General features: G+C 42.7%; 1 long non-coding RNA gene across 2 annotated transcripts; it reads left to right on the top strand.

Annotated features, from left to right (window-relative positions):
* Positions 1-270: 270 nt before the first annotated feature.
* LOC114291086 (uncharacterized) lies at positions 271-16,039 on the top strand. Of its 2 annotated transcripts, XR_014338011.1 has the most exons (4): positions 271-526; positions 1,172-1,262; positions 4,333-4,425; positions 15,698-16,039. It is a non-coding gene; the product is annotated as an uncharacterized LOC114291086 (long non-coding RNA). The 2 variants fall into 2 exon arrangements; XR_003639280.2 differs by lacking the exon at positions 4,333-4,425 and having other exon boundaries at positions 273-526.
* The last annotated feature ends 433 nt before the right edge of the window (positions 16,040-16,472 follow it).

Here is a 16,472-nt window from a genome sequence, read left to right as displayed (position 1 = left end):
CGTTCTTAAATATTTATAAATTTCTAGTAGATATGACAATTTTTTATTTTTTTTCCAATAAACTAGATATTCTAGTTATAATCTAGATTTTTTTAATACAAAAATAATTTATAAACTTATACTTAAATCTTTTTTTTTCTAAAATTTTCTACTCCAATTTTTTATTTATTTATTAATATTGTTAAAATTATATATTCTTTACCTCCTAGATTTTTATTTATTTATTAATCTTGTCATTTTTTTAACAGATTTATTGCAATCTGTTAGTTCACACATTTTTTTTTTTTGTATATACATCTCTCTCTCTCTCTCCCCCTCTCTCTTTCTTTCTTCTCCTTCTCTCTCCTTTCTCTTCATCGACATCTCACACAAACACACAAGCACCACCAGCAACCACCACCAGCCACTGCCCCTCCGAAGATGTTAGTTACACGAGCACCAATCGATTGATTCTGAGCTTAATTATAATTCTGAGCTTGGAGTTCGATTCTGATCCTAAGCCCCTTCCACGGATTTGATTTTCTTTGTGAGTTTCTAACTTATTCAGTTTCCATTTGATTAATTCGGTATATATTGTTGGTTGCATATCTATTTTTTCTGGTTTCTATTCAATTAATTCGGTGAAAGCCTTGAATTGCATCCCTTATTCGATTAATTCAGTTTCTCCTCTCTCCTCTCTCTTTGATTTTGATTTGACTTTGATTTGATTTCTAGAGTTTTGATTTTGATTATGATTTCTATTCAATTAAGCTAAATTTTTCTCCCTTGCAGTTTTATTTCAACTTTATGATCTCAAGTAGCAAGGATTCATAGAGAGACAAGAGCTTATGAGATATTTTGAATTGTGTTGTGTTTATAGCTCTTCAATGAAAATTTCTATTGATTTGGTTATGTAACATGTTTTGATGGTTTGAATGTCTCTGTTCTTACAGAAATTGTTTCCAACTGCTAGTTGAATTTTGCTTTGTTCAGAATTTTGATGGAGATATTAGTTGCTTAGTTAGTATTATTAAATTTAACTTGCAAGAAAGATATACTTGAAGTAGGAACATAGATTAGAAGAACAGATGAAACCTAAATGATGATTATGCTTAGTTAGTGTTATTTTTATGGCATGCATTGAAAAACAGATGAAACCTAAATAATGATTCTTGCATACCTCTGACTGCAGCACCATCCATGAACTCATACTTTGCAAGTGTCTCGGTCTCAACATCAGTGTTGGCCCCTGATCCTGTTGATTCTTTGCGTCTGATCTCAAGGTCCATATTTTTAATCTTTATTCTTACAAGAAGAAAATATATCTTGCCCACAATAACGTCTTTCAGATGATACCTGAGTAATGAACACCAAAGTCAGCCAAGGCAATGGCATACATCCCTGCTTTTTACTGAAATTAAAGTGACAAATTACAACTAAACTGTGCCAGACACCAGGGCAGTTGATTTGGTTAGGTTAGATTGTGAATCCAGAATCTAGATAGAGAAGTTGTCTAATCGAAAGCCTAATACATATGGCTTAATATCAGCTTTAAGTTATAAGAAGCTTTGATTGATTGAAGAAGTGGGACCTGAGTTTAGTGTCCTGCACAACCCAGATGAACTGAACAACCATGAGCTGCCTTTTCTTTTTCTTTTTCTTTTTTTCATTTTTATCAAGATTCAGTTTATTGGATTGACAAAGTTTAATTATTACTAGGTGTCTGAACAAGAGCATAGTAAGCCACAGATAATAAATTACTAATCAAAAGCACAAATTTGTCATTCTTGCTTACTTGCTTTTATTGTACTCAAATTCTATATGAAGGTAATTTTCAATACCAACTTCCATCTGCAAGGTTAAACGGTTAGAGATTGAGAAAATCCTATTGGGATTTGGCGATTGTGTTATGCTTCAATATACTAAAAATATATAGAATTGGAAATTAGTGTTTCTAACTTTGTTTAAGCTTCCCCAATCTAATACATAATTTCTCATGAATATGAAGCGTAGCATAATGCAGATAACATAATGTTCTCTCTCTTTTTCTTTTTCTTTTTTCTTTTTTCTTTTTTCCTTTCCTTTCTTTTTCTCCCTATAATTGCATAGGCCAACACTAGAAGCACCTTGATCCCAGCCATAGACTCTAGTCTACCCTTCGGAATGGCCACTGGTCAACAAAGATCAGTTAGTGCAAATGTAAAAGACATTGCAGTACCACATTGACCTTAATACTATTGTCAATATCGGGAGGTGGGCTGTTTGTGAACTTGATGCATAAAAATTGAAATAAATAGATTGGAACAATAAATTGCTAATTGATAAATCTCATGAACAACACAATAACAGTATAGTTGCAAACTGGAAGAAAAGACGCAACTGAAAGAAGCTGAGTGAGCAACAAGACCCTAATTATCCAAACAAATTAATAGGAAACAATTATCATAAACTAGATGAAATACAAATTTTGAACTGATCAGCGCATGACTTGTGCACAGGCCAATGCATCCAACGAGAGACATAAATGATGAATAACACAACCTGCTAAAGGCACAGTAGTTGATGCATGTAACATAGGAAGCACTTTAGCATAGGTAAGATTAAATTAGTAAGTAGAATTAATTATTATTTATGCCTCTAAGAGAAGGAAAGAGAGATTATACTATAGTAAGGGATCACAAGTTACAAAAAACTCAACTCCACTAGGCTTTAATATCAACTCATCGAGGTCAACAAGATAATACCTTCCTTTTCATTCAGTTACTTTGAATAACCCATTTCAAAATTGTAACTAAAAGAGAGAGCGGTCTGTTTAACATCAATTCATATTAAAGATAGAGATGGTGGCGGCAGAATGATAAAGTCTTACATGAGCGCAGTACATAGCCCATTATAAAGCTCAGAGAAGTACGAGAAAAAGCCTGCACTATAAATAAACAGTAGCTAAAGCTATAGACCTAGGAAGACTTGGAAGGGTGACAGATTAACTCAGAAGTCCAAACTCTCAAATTCCAAAAACATAATAATAAAAAAAATAAATAAATAAATAAAAACAAGGAATTAACATTTAGATGTTAAAAATACCATCACTTGAATGAGGGATTCCAAAGTAAGGACCTAAAAAAGTTTCACAAGGCGTGGCGTGACCTCCTTGAGATCAGCAGCAGAGTGCAAAGATAAGTACTGGTTAGATAAACGTTCCACAAAAATTATCTCCTTGCCACAATACTCTTTTTGTCAAAGACTGAGACCACAACTTGAAAAGAAGAGAGATTCTAAGTGTACGAGCAAGAAATAATCTTCTCGTATAATCCTGTTGATCAAGTCCGCGTTACTCCAAACGTCGTCGCTTTACTCCCTGAAAACACAAATGTGAGCTAGCCGGCGGGTGTGTGCCAGATACCTCTTCGATGCCTAAGTCAGCAAAATAGACAAATAGACAAAAGCTCTGTGTATTCGAGAATCAAAGTTGTGTTACCTCTCCATAGGTGATGGTATGAGCTTTTATAGGTTCCGTGTGGCACAATCCTAGTAGGACTCTTACTCCTCCATGTAGAGTCCTCCTAGGAATCACATTCCTGAAAGATAATGCTTATCCTTTAACACCCCCCTCACTGTTTAAACCAAGTGAGATGGTTTTACCATGGTTGGATGTCAATACGACCGAGATAACATGGCCATGCTAAAGCTGCAGACTAGACCGAGCTCCAACTAGCTTGGTCCTTCCTTTCACTGCGCGTGTACCTCGGTTGACATATTCCAACTGGGTTGTCTGAAACCGAACTGATCACATTGAGCTTGGACCGAGCTAGCCAATAGCAAGGTTCTGAGGAAAGCTTAACATAGTTCGACCCAACATAGTATGACCGAGCTAACTGTTACCGCACCAACCGTGGTGACCGAGCTAACCACCAAGCTCCTTTGGACCGGACTAATTACAAGGCCCTTTTACTCAGCCCTTCTTACCGTGGCCCACAGAATGGCCCATTTACCCAGCTCGGCCCAATTTATATATAAATTACCCTCTCAATTGCCCCTTAATTCCATCTGCGCAGCATGATAGGAATTACCTGTAACCAGCCGAGCTAAAAAACTTTAGCCTTCCAACCGAGCTAAATTTACATCGTGCTACCAATTTGTCCGGTCAAAAATGTCTCTTCAGTCGTACTAAAACTGAATCGCTTTCCATTCCACGGACACGTGGCATACTATCATTAGCCCAATGCAGCTGTCACGCCGTCTTCGTATTTCGCGTAATTTGAACAGTCCCACCCAATTTCCCCTTCTTTGCACAAAAAACCACTCATTTTGAATCTAACACGTTCTGCTATTCATCTTCTCTCTTTCTTGCAGGAATCTCCATTGCTGCCACTTTTGCCCCTGCGAAGCTTGTATCTTCAACATCACTTTTGTGGTTTCAGACCTACATCCTTCTTTCTCCAATCTGTAAGTAATTCCTCAATCCTTTTTTGCTTTCCGTTTGACTGGTTATATGTATTATTTGTATATACGTGTTTTCTCACAACACTTCTCAAAGTAGTTTTCTCTGTAACAAGTAAGAACAACTTGAATAGTACCCATCGCTACTGTTTTTGAAAAAACTGAACTGGGACGTCTTAGATCCGAAATCATACTCCAACCGGACTAGGAAGTAGTTTGTATTAAGCGCAAACCTAGCCACACCTAATAACTGAACTAAAACTTCATGCCATACTTTTAGCTTCCATAAGTTAGGGACCCTATGCTTCTTTTAACCGAGCTATCGAACCGTACTAGGTTTGCGTAATACTAAGCTAGAAAGCCTCAACCACAGACCGAGCTAAATCTTGGGGCTAAACCCGCTCCCTTAGTTCAAATCGAACTAAGAATGCTGCCTCGATGGCTCAACCGGGCTGAAGCCCCTTGCTTAAACCGAGCTAAGACTGGATAGCATTCCATGTAACCGAGCTAGGACTTCATTTATCTTGCCTATATTACTTGTAGCACGGTCCCACGATCTGTGCTTAACACCTTTCTTTTTCACTTTGTAGACTCTGACTAGGTTGCCCAGGCACTCCTTTGCACGTCCAACTAAGATACCCTTTATCTGCTTGGCGCCGAGCTAATACTGCAGGCTAATTTATACATAATTTAAATCCTTATGGGTAAATATAGGTTTTTAGTGAACTCACCAGGTGCTATGGCCGAGTTCCGAAGGGACTACCATATCCCTAATGATGTTCATCTCACTCTAGCCGAACTAGATACCGTACCTTGGGGAAACCCTGGCTTTGTTCCCTTTACACTTCTTTCCATTATAGAAACCGGACTAAGATTCCCTGTGCAGCCCCTCCTTTGCAAGTTCCTTAGACAAACCAACCTCTGCCCAACCCAACTTTCCACAAATTCATACCGAATAATAAATGGCATCGCCGAGCTAAACCGCCGGGCTGGCCTTAACCTCGGTTTAACCGAGCTCTTTCACCAATACTCCATAGGATCAAATGAAGATGGGTGGGTTTACTATTTAAGAATAAGGCGCCGACGTGAAAAGATAATAAAAGATACCCCGGATAAGGATGTTAACGACGATGATTTTTTCTGGGTTTCTGGGAATTGTGAGGACCAACAAGCCCAGATCCCAGACGACAGAATAAACTGGAACAAGGGTGAAGCCGGTAGGATTACCTTGGCTCAATTCCACGCTTTCTTTTACCTCAGTTTTCTTATGTCGAACTGCACTGACTGTTTTGCTTTTCTTCATGCAGATTTGAACTTTTTTAAGTCCCAGTACAACTACCCCAACTTAAACACACTTCGTGCCGCGCTGCGATATCCCAATAGAGGTTGGGCCGAACTACTGGATTTTGAACCAACGTACCGACACAGTAGTAAGCGAAAGACCAGGGTGACTGACTTTTGTTGGAAGCCTCTCCTGAACCGAACCCAACCTTGCCCCAAATCAATTTGATCCCTCTAACCGCTGAGCAAGAGATGGCCAAGAAATGAGCTGTAAGGGCACTCCTGACTGAAACAAACTAGCCCGAGGTACCACCAGCCGGTCAGACTCAGGAGACCGTGGTGGCCCTTATATCCCATCAACCCTTATCATCTCGTCCAAGTAAGCATGCTCGGACTTCCATAACCGAGCCACGCCTTGTCGACGAGGATGAAACCGTGGTGCCTCGAACCACTTCACCAAGCCCCCCACCTGAGCGCTGAGACCGAGCTAGCTCCTCAAAGTGGGTACCAAAGATCACATTTCAGAACCGCGTTATCATGGATTCTGACTCAGTGGTCGTAGAAAAAGACCACTTGATGGCCTTCAACCTTGCTAAAAGTGTTTGCCTTCCAGCCGACATGAGGCACCACGACCACCTAACCGAGCTGAAGGCCCTTCGCTCGTCCACAAAATCAATGGTGCTGGTAAGTTGCTCCTTCACTTATTTTTCAGAAATTCTTACGACTTTTGGCTCGGTGTTACTGAAAATTGTCTTACCATCCTTTTGCAGGCCATACAGAAAAACCACATCGCTCACAAGCAAGTGTTGCAACTTCGAAAAACCACCAAGCAGGCCATGGCCGAGGCTAATGAAAAGGCGACGAGCTAAAAGAGTCCTAACAGAAGATGGGCGAGCTAGAGGCCGAGGTGGCTCGACTCACCGGGCTAGTTACCTCGGCTGATGCTGATAAACAAAAGGCCCTGGACGTGATGAAAGATAAATACTTGCGCGAGTTGGCCATGATCGATGGCAAGAAGAGCGCGGAGATTGCCGAGCTGAAGAAGAAGGCAGAAGATGCGGAGGACCGGGGTTACAAGGATGGGGAGGCCACTTATATTAAGCAATGCGAGGCGGCCAAAGACCTATTTTTCAAATGTGGATGAAGGGCGGCCGTGGCGCAGCTCGGTCACGGCCCCGAGACTGAGGTCTTCAACCATCCTTCTTATTTCATACCGAGCTCAATGGTGGATTATGCTGCTACTATTCAGCAACAATTTTTGGAGAAGGATGAAGATGAAGCTCCAAAAGACAACACTCAATCCGGTCGCCAGTCTATCTCCCCAACTCCAGAGGTCTCTATCCCACCTTTGCCAGTTGTGTCCGATGCTGTACTTCCCACCGAGCTTAACCAGAGTGTGGTTGCCACAACCGAGCTACCTCTGGGCGAAGACCGGGTGGTTTTAGATGCTGACTTAGATGACCTGTTTGCTTGACTATGTACTTTTCTTCTTTTTTGCCTTTTGGAAAGAGAGACTGTAACCGGGCCGAAGTCCCCCCCTTTTGTACTTTGACTTTATATTATCAATGAAATCATCTTTGGTTTTCTTCAACTGTTATTTCGGTTAACTTCCATGTATGTACTTTATTCTGTAATCTGAATGAAGTAGATTCACTGGCCGAGATATTTTATCCCGGTCATAACTTTGTAATCTAGCTATCCATACCTACCAACCTCTTCAGCCTAGATTCTTATCTCGGCTGAAGAACAATAAGTGTTGGTTTTTCCAGCTAACCTCTTCAACCTAGATCCTTATCTCGGTTGAAGAACAATAAGTGTTGGTTTTTCCAGCCAACCTCTTCAACCTAGATTCTTATCTCGGCTGAAGCACAATAAGTGTTGGTTTTTCCAGCCAACTTCTTCAGCCTAGATTCTTATCTCGCTTGAAGAACAATAAGTGTTGGTTTTTTCCAGCCAACCTCTAAGTTGGTTATTCCTGCCTACCTAGAGTAAAGTGTTTGGTTATTCCTGCCAAACGTCCTGCAGTCTGGATCCTTATCCTGGGCTTAGGAGGGGTGTTGGTTTTCCAGCCAACCTCTAAGTTGGTTATTCCTGCCAACCTAGAGTAAAATGTTTGGTTATTCTGACCAAACATCCTGCAGTCTGGATCCTTATCCTGGGCTTAGGAGGGGTGTTGGTTTTTCCAGCCAACCTCTAAGTTAGTTATTCTGGTCAACCTAGAGTAAAATATTTGGTTATTCTGACCAAACGTCCTGCAGCCTGGATCCTTATCCTGGGCTTAGGAGGGGTTTGGTTTTTCCAGCCAACCTCTAAGTTGGTTATTCCGGCCAACCTAGAGTAAAATGTTTGGTTATTCCGACTAAACGTCCTGCAGCCTGGATCCTTATCCTGGGCTTAGGAGGGGTGTTGGTTTTTCCAGCCAACCTCTTCAGCACTGATCCTAATCTTAGCTGAAGAGAGTGCAAAGTTGGTTATTCTGGCCAACTATGCTTTCAGTGCGCCTAACTCACTAAAACAATCTTTCAGTGCGCCTAACTCACTAAAATAATCAGTATAGTTGTTTCAAGAAACTACTTGTTTTATTGAGAAAGAAAAAATTACAAATACTTGAAAGAAAAACTAAAAATAAAATAGCTTGAGATTGGCAGTGTTCCATGGCCTGGGAATGGCTTTGCCGTCCTCGTCTTCCAAGCGGTATGCCCCTTTGCTAGCTAATCCAACCACTTTGTAAGATCCTTCCCAATTGGGCCCTAACTTGCCATCTCCGGGTACCAGGGTGTTCCCCATTACTTTGCGCAGTACCCAATCTCCAATCTTGAATTGCCTTGGATGTACAGTCTTGTTGTATTTCCTGGATAACTCCTGTTGGTATGAAGCGATGTGAATCAGTGCTTTTTCTCTTCTTTCTTCTGCAAGATCGAGCTCCAATGCTATGGCTTCTCCATTTAAGTCTGGGTCAAAATTTTCGCTTCTGATGGTGGAGAGGCCAATTTCCAGTGGGATTACTGCTTCCATGTCGTAGGCTAAGGAGAATGGTGTTTCTCCGGTTGATCGTCGAGGTGTGGTACGGTAAGCCCATAAAACATGAGGAAGCTCTTCAGCCCACTTTCCTTTTGCTTTTTCTAACCTTTTCTTCAATCCATCTAAGACAACTTTGTTTGATACTTCTGCTTGGCCATTTGCTTGGGGGTATGCCGGTGTAGAGTTGCAGAATTCTATCATGTACTCCTCACAAAAGCCTCTAAAAATTTTGTCGTCGAACTGGATGCCATTGTCCGGTATCAGCGCCTTAGGTATACCGAACCGAGTGATGATATTCTGCTAGACGAACTTCTTCACATCTTTCTCCTTTATTGATGCTAGTGCTTCTGCTTCCACCCACTTTGTGAAGTAGTCTGTTGCTGTCAAAAAGAACTTTCTGTTGCCGGGTGCTGTTGGAAGTGGTCCTACTATGTCCAAGCCCCACATTGTGAAGGGCCATGGGCTAGTTAAAGGTAGAAGCTCTCTGGCTGGCTGATGAATTTGGTGTGCGAACTTCTGACATTTCTCGCACTTCTTCACATACTTCTCTGAATCTGCTTGCATGTAGGGCCACCAATATCCGTGTGAAATTGCTCTGTAAGCCAATGATCTTCCTCCTTGGTGGCTGTCGCAGACGCCTTCGTGAATCTCGAACAGGAATGCTTCGACCTTGCTGGGATGGACGCACTTCAGGTAAGGTCCTGTGAAGGATTTCTTGTACAAGGCCATTGATGGGGAGAGCCAAAATCGCTGTGACTTTGCTCTTATCTTGTTGGCCTCCTTGTTCTCTTCGGGTAAAATGCCGTCTTTTAGGAACACTATGATGGGATCCATCCATGAAGGGCCTAGTTCGGTGCAACATATTTCTTCAACTTCAGGTTCTTCAATGCTTGGTCTGGGTAGGAAGTCGATCAGTAGTGGATGTGGGATGGATGTATCTGTCATTAAAGCAAAGCCTGCTAGTTCATCTGCTTTGCTGTTTTCTTCTCTGCCAATCTGCTCTATCCGCACCAATTCAAACTTCATGATCTCTTTTCTGACTAACACTTGGTACTTAGCCATCCTTTCATCCTTTGCTTCGTAGTCACCTGAAATTTGGTTTACCACCAGCTGTGAATCACTGTAAACCATTAGCTCAGTGGCCTTCATGTAGAGTGCTGATTTTAGTCCTGCCAGAAGCTCTTCATACTCTGCTTCGTTGTTTGATGCTGGGAAGCCAAGGTTGACTGCCTATTCCACTACTAGGCCATCTGGTGAGATGAGGACTATGCCGAGTCCTGCACCGTGCCTATTGGATGCTCCATCCACAAAGAGCTTCCACATCTCTCCAACGAACAGCTTCTAGCAAGTAGAGGGATCGAATGATGCCTTGGGGTCCTGAGTGTTGCTGGTGTTTTCTTCAAAGTCCACACTTACTGTTTGCCCCTCGCTATTTGATTGTACCAAGTCTGTATTTGTTGATGGGTCTTTGCTTAGTGCAGCATGGTTTGTTTCTCCCTCCTTTTGTTCACTCTGATCTGTCCTTGGAGGTAGCTGGGTATCCTGTATTAGGGGTTGCGCTATTCCGGCGCCACTTTCCATCCCTATTTCGGTTGTACCCGTTAAGTCAACTAGGCAGACGTGATGACTTCCTGGTGTGAATTCTACGACAAAGTCTGCCAAAGCTTGGGCTTTTATCGCGATTCTGGGTTGAAATTTGATGTCAAACTGTCCCAACTCTACTGCCCACTTCAAGATTCACCTAGAAAAGTTCGCCCTCTCAAACAAAGCTTTTAATGGAAAAGCTATGAGGACGATTATGGTGTGGGCGTGAAAGTAGTGTGACAACTTCCTTGAGGCCATCATCAAGGCTAAGGCCAGTTTTTCCAATGGTAAGTACCTGGTTTCTGCGCCCAGCGATGTCTTGCTGACATAAAAGACGGGCAGATGTTGGATTCCTTCCGCTCGGACCAACACTGCGCTAATTGCGTGTTGTGAGACTGCCAGGTACAAAAATAGTTCTTCTCCAGGTATTGGGGTCACTAGCAGTGGTGGAGAAGACATGTATTCTTTCAAACTTTCAAGGGCGCGGTCTCATTCTTCATCCCACTCAAACTTGGCCTTTAATGCTTGAAAAAATGGTCGACATCTGTCTGACGACCGACTTATGAACCGGTTTAGCGCGGCTACCATGCCGGTGAGATGCTATACTTCTTTTACAGAGTTGGGTCTCTCTACTTCCTGAATTGCTTTGATCTGAGAGAGGTCTGCTTCTATACCTCGGTTGGTCACTAGGAAGCCCAGGAATTTGCCTGATCCTACACCAAACGCACATTTAGATGCATTAAGGCGCAATTTGTGCTTCTTTAGGATTTGAAACATCTCACCTAGGTCCCTGAGATGGTCATTCTCATCCTTACTTTTGACTACCATATCATCGATGTAAGCCTCCATTGTTCTGCCTAACAATGGTTCGAACATCTTGGTGATCATCCGCTGGAATGTTGCCCCTGCGTTTTTTAGGCCAAAGGGCATGACCTTGTAACAATACAGTCCTCTTGGCATCGTAAAAGATGTGACCTCCTGGTTTGGCTCATACATAGCGATTTGATGGTAACCTCTGTACGTATCAAGAAAGCTAAGACGGTTGTGTCCTGCCGTCAGGTCTACCAGTTGGTCTATCCGTGGTAAAGGAAAGCTGTCCTTTGGGCATGCTTTGCTGACTGTTTTGTAGTCCACACAGACATGCCATTTTCCATTCTTCTTCGGCACCATTACTGTGTTGGATATCCACTTGGGATAGTGCACCTCTCTGATAGCTCCTACCTCTAGAAGGTTTCCCACTTCTTCCGCCATTATCTCGGCGTGGTGGAGTGCTGATCTGCGAGTGCGCTGTATGATTGGTCTTGCAGTTGGGTGGACAATTAATTGGTGACAGATGAAGTTTGGGTCGATGCCAAGCATGTCATACGGCATCTAGGCAAACACTTCAATGTTAGAGGTCAAGAATTCCATGACCTCTATTCTCTCGGTGCTAGACATAGATTAGCCAAGCAAAAAGAAATTTTCTGGGTCCTTTTCATCTATTCATACCTGTACCAAGTTCTCCACTGCCTTCTGTTCGGCGGCTTTGCCAACATCCGCAAACAATTCATTGCTCTCAGGTTCTTCCACCATCTGAACAAACCATTTGGCAGCTTGGCTGCCATTTATTGTGACGAAGCATTGCTTGGATATAATTTGGTCTCCATAGACCTCTTCAATTACTCCGGCTTCGTTGGGGAACCGCATTACTTGATGGTAGGTTGACGCTACCGATCGCATGGCGTGCAGCTATGTTCTCCCCAAAATTATGTTGTAAGTGGAAGGGACTTTCAATACCCAGAATTCCACTTGTTTCGTCATGCTTCCTGCTCTGACTAGAAGGATAATCTTGCCAACTAGCCACTCTAGCATTGAGTTGAATCCGATTAGGGGAGATACGGCAGGTGCCAAGTCTTTGTCCTCCAGTTTCAACTGTCTGAAAGTTTCATAGTACATTATCTCACATGAGCTTCCTTGGTCGATCAAAATTCGCTTGACGTCGTAATCCTTGACGCAGAGAGTGACGACCAGTGCATCATTGTGAGGACAATATATCCTTGCCAAGTCTCTGTCTGAAAAAGACATGACATTCGTGGCCTCTGTTCTCCCATTTTTAATGGTGGGCTGTGTACTTAATACCTCCCTTAAGTGCTCAGCCTTCTTTATCATTCCCCTGAGCTCACATACTCGCTCAGGCTCGAATACCCCATGTATTACGTTTATCACATCTTGAGGTGGGGCGTCAATCGGTGTTCCGTCTGGATGATCGTGGTTTTGGGGGGCCGGCTGCGTCTCTCCTTCTATGTACCGGTCTAGGTGACCAGCTGCCACTAACTCCTTCAGATTCTGTCTCAACGGCATGCAATTTTTAGTGCGGTGCCCCTTTTCCTTATGGAAGGTGCACCGAGATCTTTCGTCGTAGTCCTTTTGCGCTTCTCCCAGCTTAGCTGGCCATCTGATGAAAGGTTCATCACGTATCTCACTGAGAATTCGGTAGATTGGTTTCTTGAATACCGTGGTAATGGCAGTGCGAACTCTCAACCATCTTTTATCTTGGTCTTCTCTGTTGTCTCGCCTACCTCGCCCGTTCTTGCTTGGACGTTCTATTGCATTGACTTTTGCCGAAGTCTTTTTATCTGGTATTGCGGCTGTACCAGACTTTGTTTTAGCACGGGCGCCATCCTCCTCCACTCGAATGTAATGGTGTACCCTCTCCATTAAAGCTTCCATTATGAGGGGAGGTGTCATGGTAATTGAGTCCCTCAGCCTATTTCCGACTGGAAGTCCTCTTTTATATTGCGCGATGGCGAGATTTGTGGGACAATCTCCTATCTGGTTGAAGGTCTCCCAATAACGACTGTTGTAGGATCTCAACGTCTCCTTGTCACCCATGTCAATGGAGAGTAGTTGATCGATCTCTACTGGCGTCTTGGTGTTCGTTCTGAACCTTGTCACGAACGCCTCCGCTAACTAGGCCCAGGAGGCTATGCTACCTTTTAGTAGCCTTTCGAACCAGGTTAAACCTAGGTCACCAAGGCTGGATGGGAATAGGATGCACATCAAAGCCTCGTTCCGCCGGTATACTGCCATGACCTGGCGAAAGTGGCTTAGGTGCATGTAAGGGTCTGTCTTCCCTTCGTACGTTGTAAATTTAGGCTGGATGAAGCCTGAAGGTAAGGGTGCATTCTCAATCGCCGGAACGAACGGCGAGCTATGTAACCTTGCTAGTGCTTTATCTGTTGGTTCATAGGCAAGGCGCAGTATTGGCATTCCTACCTCAACACTTCCACACGTCCGAGGAGCTAACCGCTGAAGGACTGAAACTCTGTGCGGGTCGCGTTCCCTGGCATCCTCTTTCTGTCATGTCCTTTCTTCAAGCACAGTCCGTAAGTCGGACGATCTAGGCAACTCCGTTTGCCTAGATGATGTCTGGTGCGTATGTGAGGGCCGATAGGTACTTCCCTCGGTGTAAGACCTCGATGATCTCGTTCTCTCAGACCTGGAGTAACGAGTTCTGGAAGTCCTTGATTGAGTATCACCTATTCTGAGGCTCTTACTCTCTGCTTGCGATGGCGTGGTATGCCTACCACGATCTTCTGAGTGGCAAGGAGGCGTATTGCTTTTGCGCCCCTCTCCTGTCGCCACCCCTTTCCCTTTTATCTGGCATTTCATCAATTCCATGTTCGCCGCCATCTTCCTGATTAACTCGTCCTGCTCTTTTACCCGATCCTCCAAAACTTAAGGGTCGATCCTCCTCCTCTGCCTATCGGGGCTTGATGAGCGACGGGGACTGTTACCCCGCCTTCCCCTTGCATCCCTCCGGGGATTCTGTCGCTGGGGCTCCAGATCTGCCATGGGAGGGATGGAAGGCAAACCTTTGCGCCTCCCACCTCCCTCTGGGGTTTGCCCGTCAATGGCGGACTGCAACAAATCTTCATTGTGTGCCATTGCGTCTAATCTAGCGAGGAACACTTTGATCAAGAGGTTTTGTTCTTTCTGTGATTCTCACAGACGGCACCAATTGTACGAGCAAGAAATAATCTTCTCGTTTAATCCTGTTGATAAAGTCCGCGTTCCTCCAAACATCGTCGCTTTACTCCATGAAAACACAAACGTGAGCTAGTCGGCGGGTGTGTGTCGGATACCTCTCCGATGCCTAAGTCAGCAAAATAGACAAATAGACAAAAGCTCTGTGTATTCGAGAATCAAAGTTTGGTTACCTCTCCATAGGTGATGGTATGAGCTTTTATAGGTTCCGTGTGGCACAATCCTAGTAGGACTCTTACTCCTCTATGTAGAGTCCTCCTAGGAATCATATTCCTGAAAGATAATGTTTATCCTTTAACACCCCCCTCACTGTTTAAACCAAGTGAGATGATTTTACCATTGTTGGATGTCAATATGACCGAGATAACATGGCCATGCTAAAGCTGCAGACTAGACCAAGCTCTACCTAGCTCGGTTCTTCCTTTCACTGCGCGTGTACCTCGGTTGACATATTCCAACTGGGTTGTCTGAAACCAGACTGATCACATTGAGCTTGGACCGAGCTAGCCAATAGCAAGGTTCTGAGGAAAGCTTAACATAGTTCGGCCCAACATAGTATGACCGAGATACCTGTTACCGCGCCAATCGTGGTGACCGAGCTAACCACCAAGCTCCTTCGGACCGGACTACCTGCAAGGCTCTTTTGGACCGGACTAATTACACGTCTCTTTTACTCAGCTCTTCTTACCGTGGCCCACAGAATGGCCCATTTACCCAGCTCGGCCCAATTTATATATAAATTACCCTCTCACTAAGCATGCTTACAATCTGAGGCACAATTAATGCAGGTCTCAACTATTAGACTAGGCTAAAACCACATCTCCAGAGGTGAAGGTAATAATAGGTAATAATAGTCTGAGATGTAAAGTTGAATTCTTTTTGTTAGTCTAGTCTAGTGTCTCTCCTCTCTATACATACATACATACATACATACATACATACATATGTATATAGTCTAGTCTAGTCTAGTCCTTTTTAAACATAGAAAGAGCATGCCAAGCCAAGCCATTGAATACGGCATATGCTAGTTTAACATTTCATCACCGAAAATATGGCATATGCTAGTTTAATTATTACTGCAGTGGACTTGAGTTATAAAATTTCAAGTTTTACATTACTCGAAGTGCTTTTCTAATTATTTCTTTTTTTTAGTTGCATTTGGTAGTTGCTAAAAAGTTGTCTTTTTGTTCGTGGGAAAGTTTGGCTTTTTTTAGCTAAAAAAGAACGGTCTTTTGCTTTTTGACTTTTTTTATCTAAAAAGCAGCTTTTTTAGCTCATGCCAAACTGGTAATTAGTTAGGTTGTCTGATTTTTGGTTGGAAGAATTTTAATTCTTCATAGTACATCACACTGATGTTTGGTTGCAGGAGTTTCAAGAGCTGGCAAAAAAATGCTATTACAGGTTATCTAGGTGAGCAGATCATTAAAATCGGCAAGCCGGCTGACTTTTGTTGATGTAGATTGGTGTAGTGGACAATTCATTTATTGTGGACACCAGAAGCTTGGGATTTTGGGATGCTATTTTGCTATCATAATGCAAGCACCGGATTCTAATTGATCTTGTAGGTGAGTTTTTGGTATAGGCTATGGATGAGAAGTGATTGCTGATATTTGGTACTTTCATGTTATGTTAATTGATTGGATCTTAATTATTATACACCCAAATAACTTGGTAGCAGAAGTAATAAAGTACTATTGAAGTAAATGAATATTGTGCTTGTCTTTTTCAATAGTTTACATTGCACCTTGTTTGGAGTAGTAAGAGCTAAAGAATCATGACTCCGTATGTGCTGATTGTTAGTTGATATTGATATTTGTGTTTAGATTTTGTTCACAAACAGAAATCAAATTTCTTGTGTTTAGATTTTGTTCACAAACAAAAATCAAAGTTTAGAGGTCCGTATATTGGGTAAGGAAACCAAGGAAAAATTGTGATGCTCTTTGGATAATAGCTCAATGGTCTCAGAAGGAACACGATTGTGACAATGTCAACAATCTTTTCTTTTTTCTTTATCACCAAGAAGATTTGGGGATGTGTCAGCAGGAAGATTTGTTGACAATTCTATGAATCCTTTTTTTTTCTTTTCTTAATCGCCATCTCAGCAGTCTTCTTTGATTTTTAGAAGTTGGTGCCATATGGTT

This window comes from Camellia sinensis, chromosome 8 (assembly GCF_055761805.1).
Source record: "Camellia sinensis isolate YWXY chromosome 8, ASM5576180v1, whole genome shotgun sequence".
Taxonomy (NCBI): Eukaryota; Viridiplantae; Streptophyta; class Magnoliopsida; order Ericales; family Theaceae; genus Camellia; species Camellia sinensis.
The sequence above is the reverse complement of the archived record's forward strand: the minus strand, read 5'-3'. Positions and strand labels throughout refer to the sequence as shown.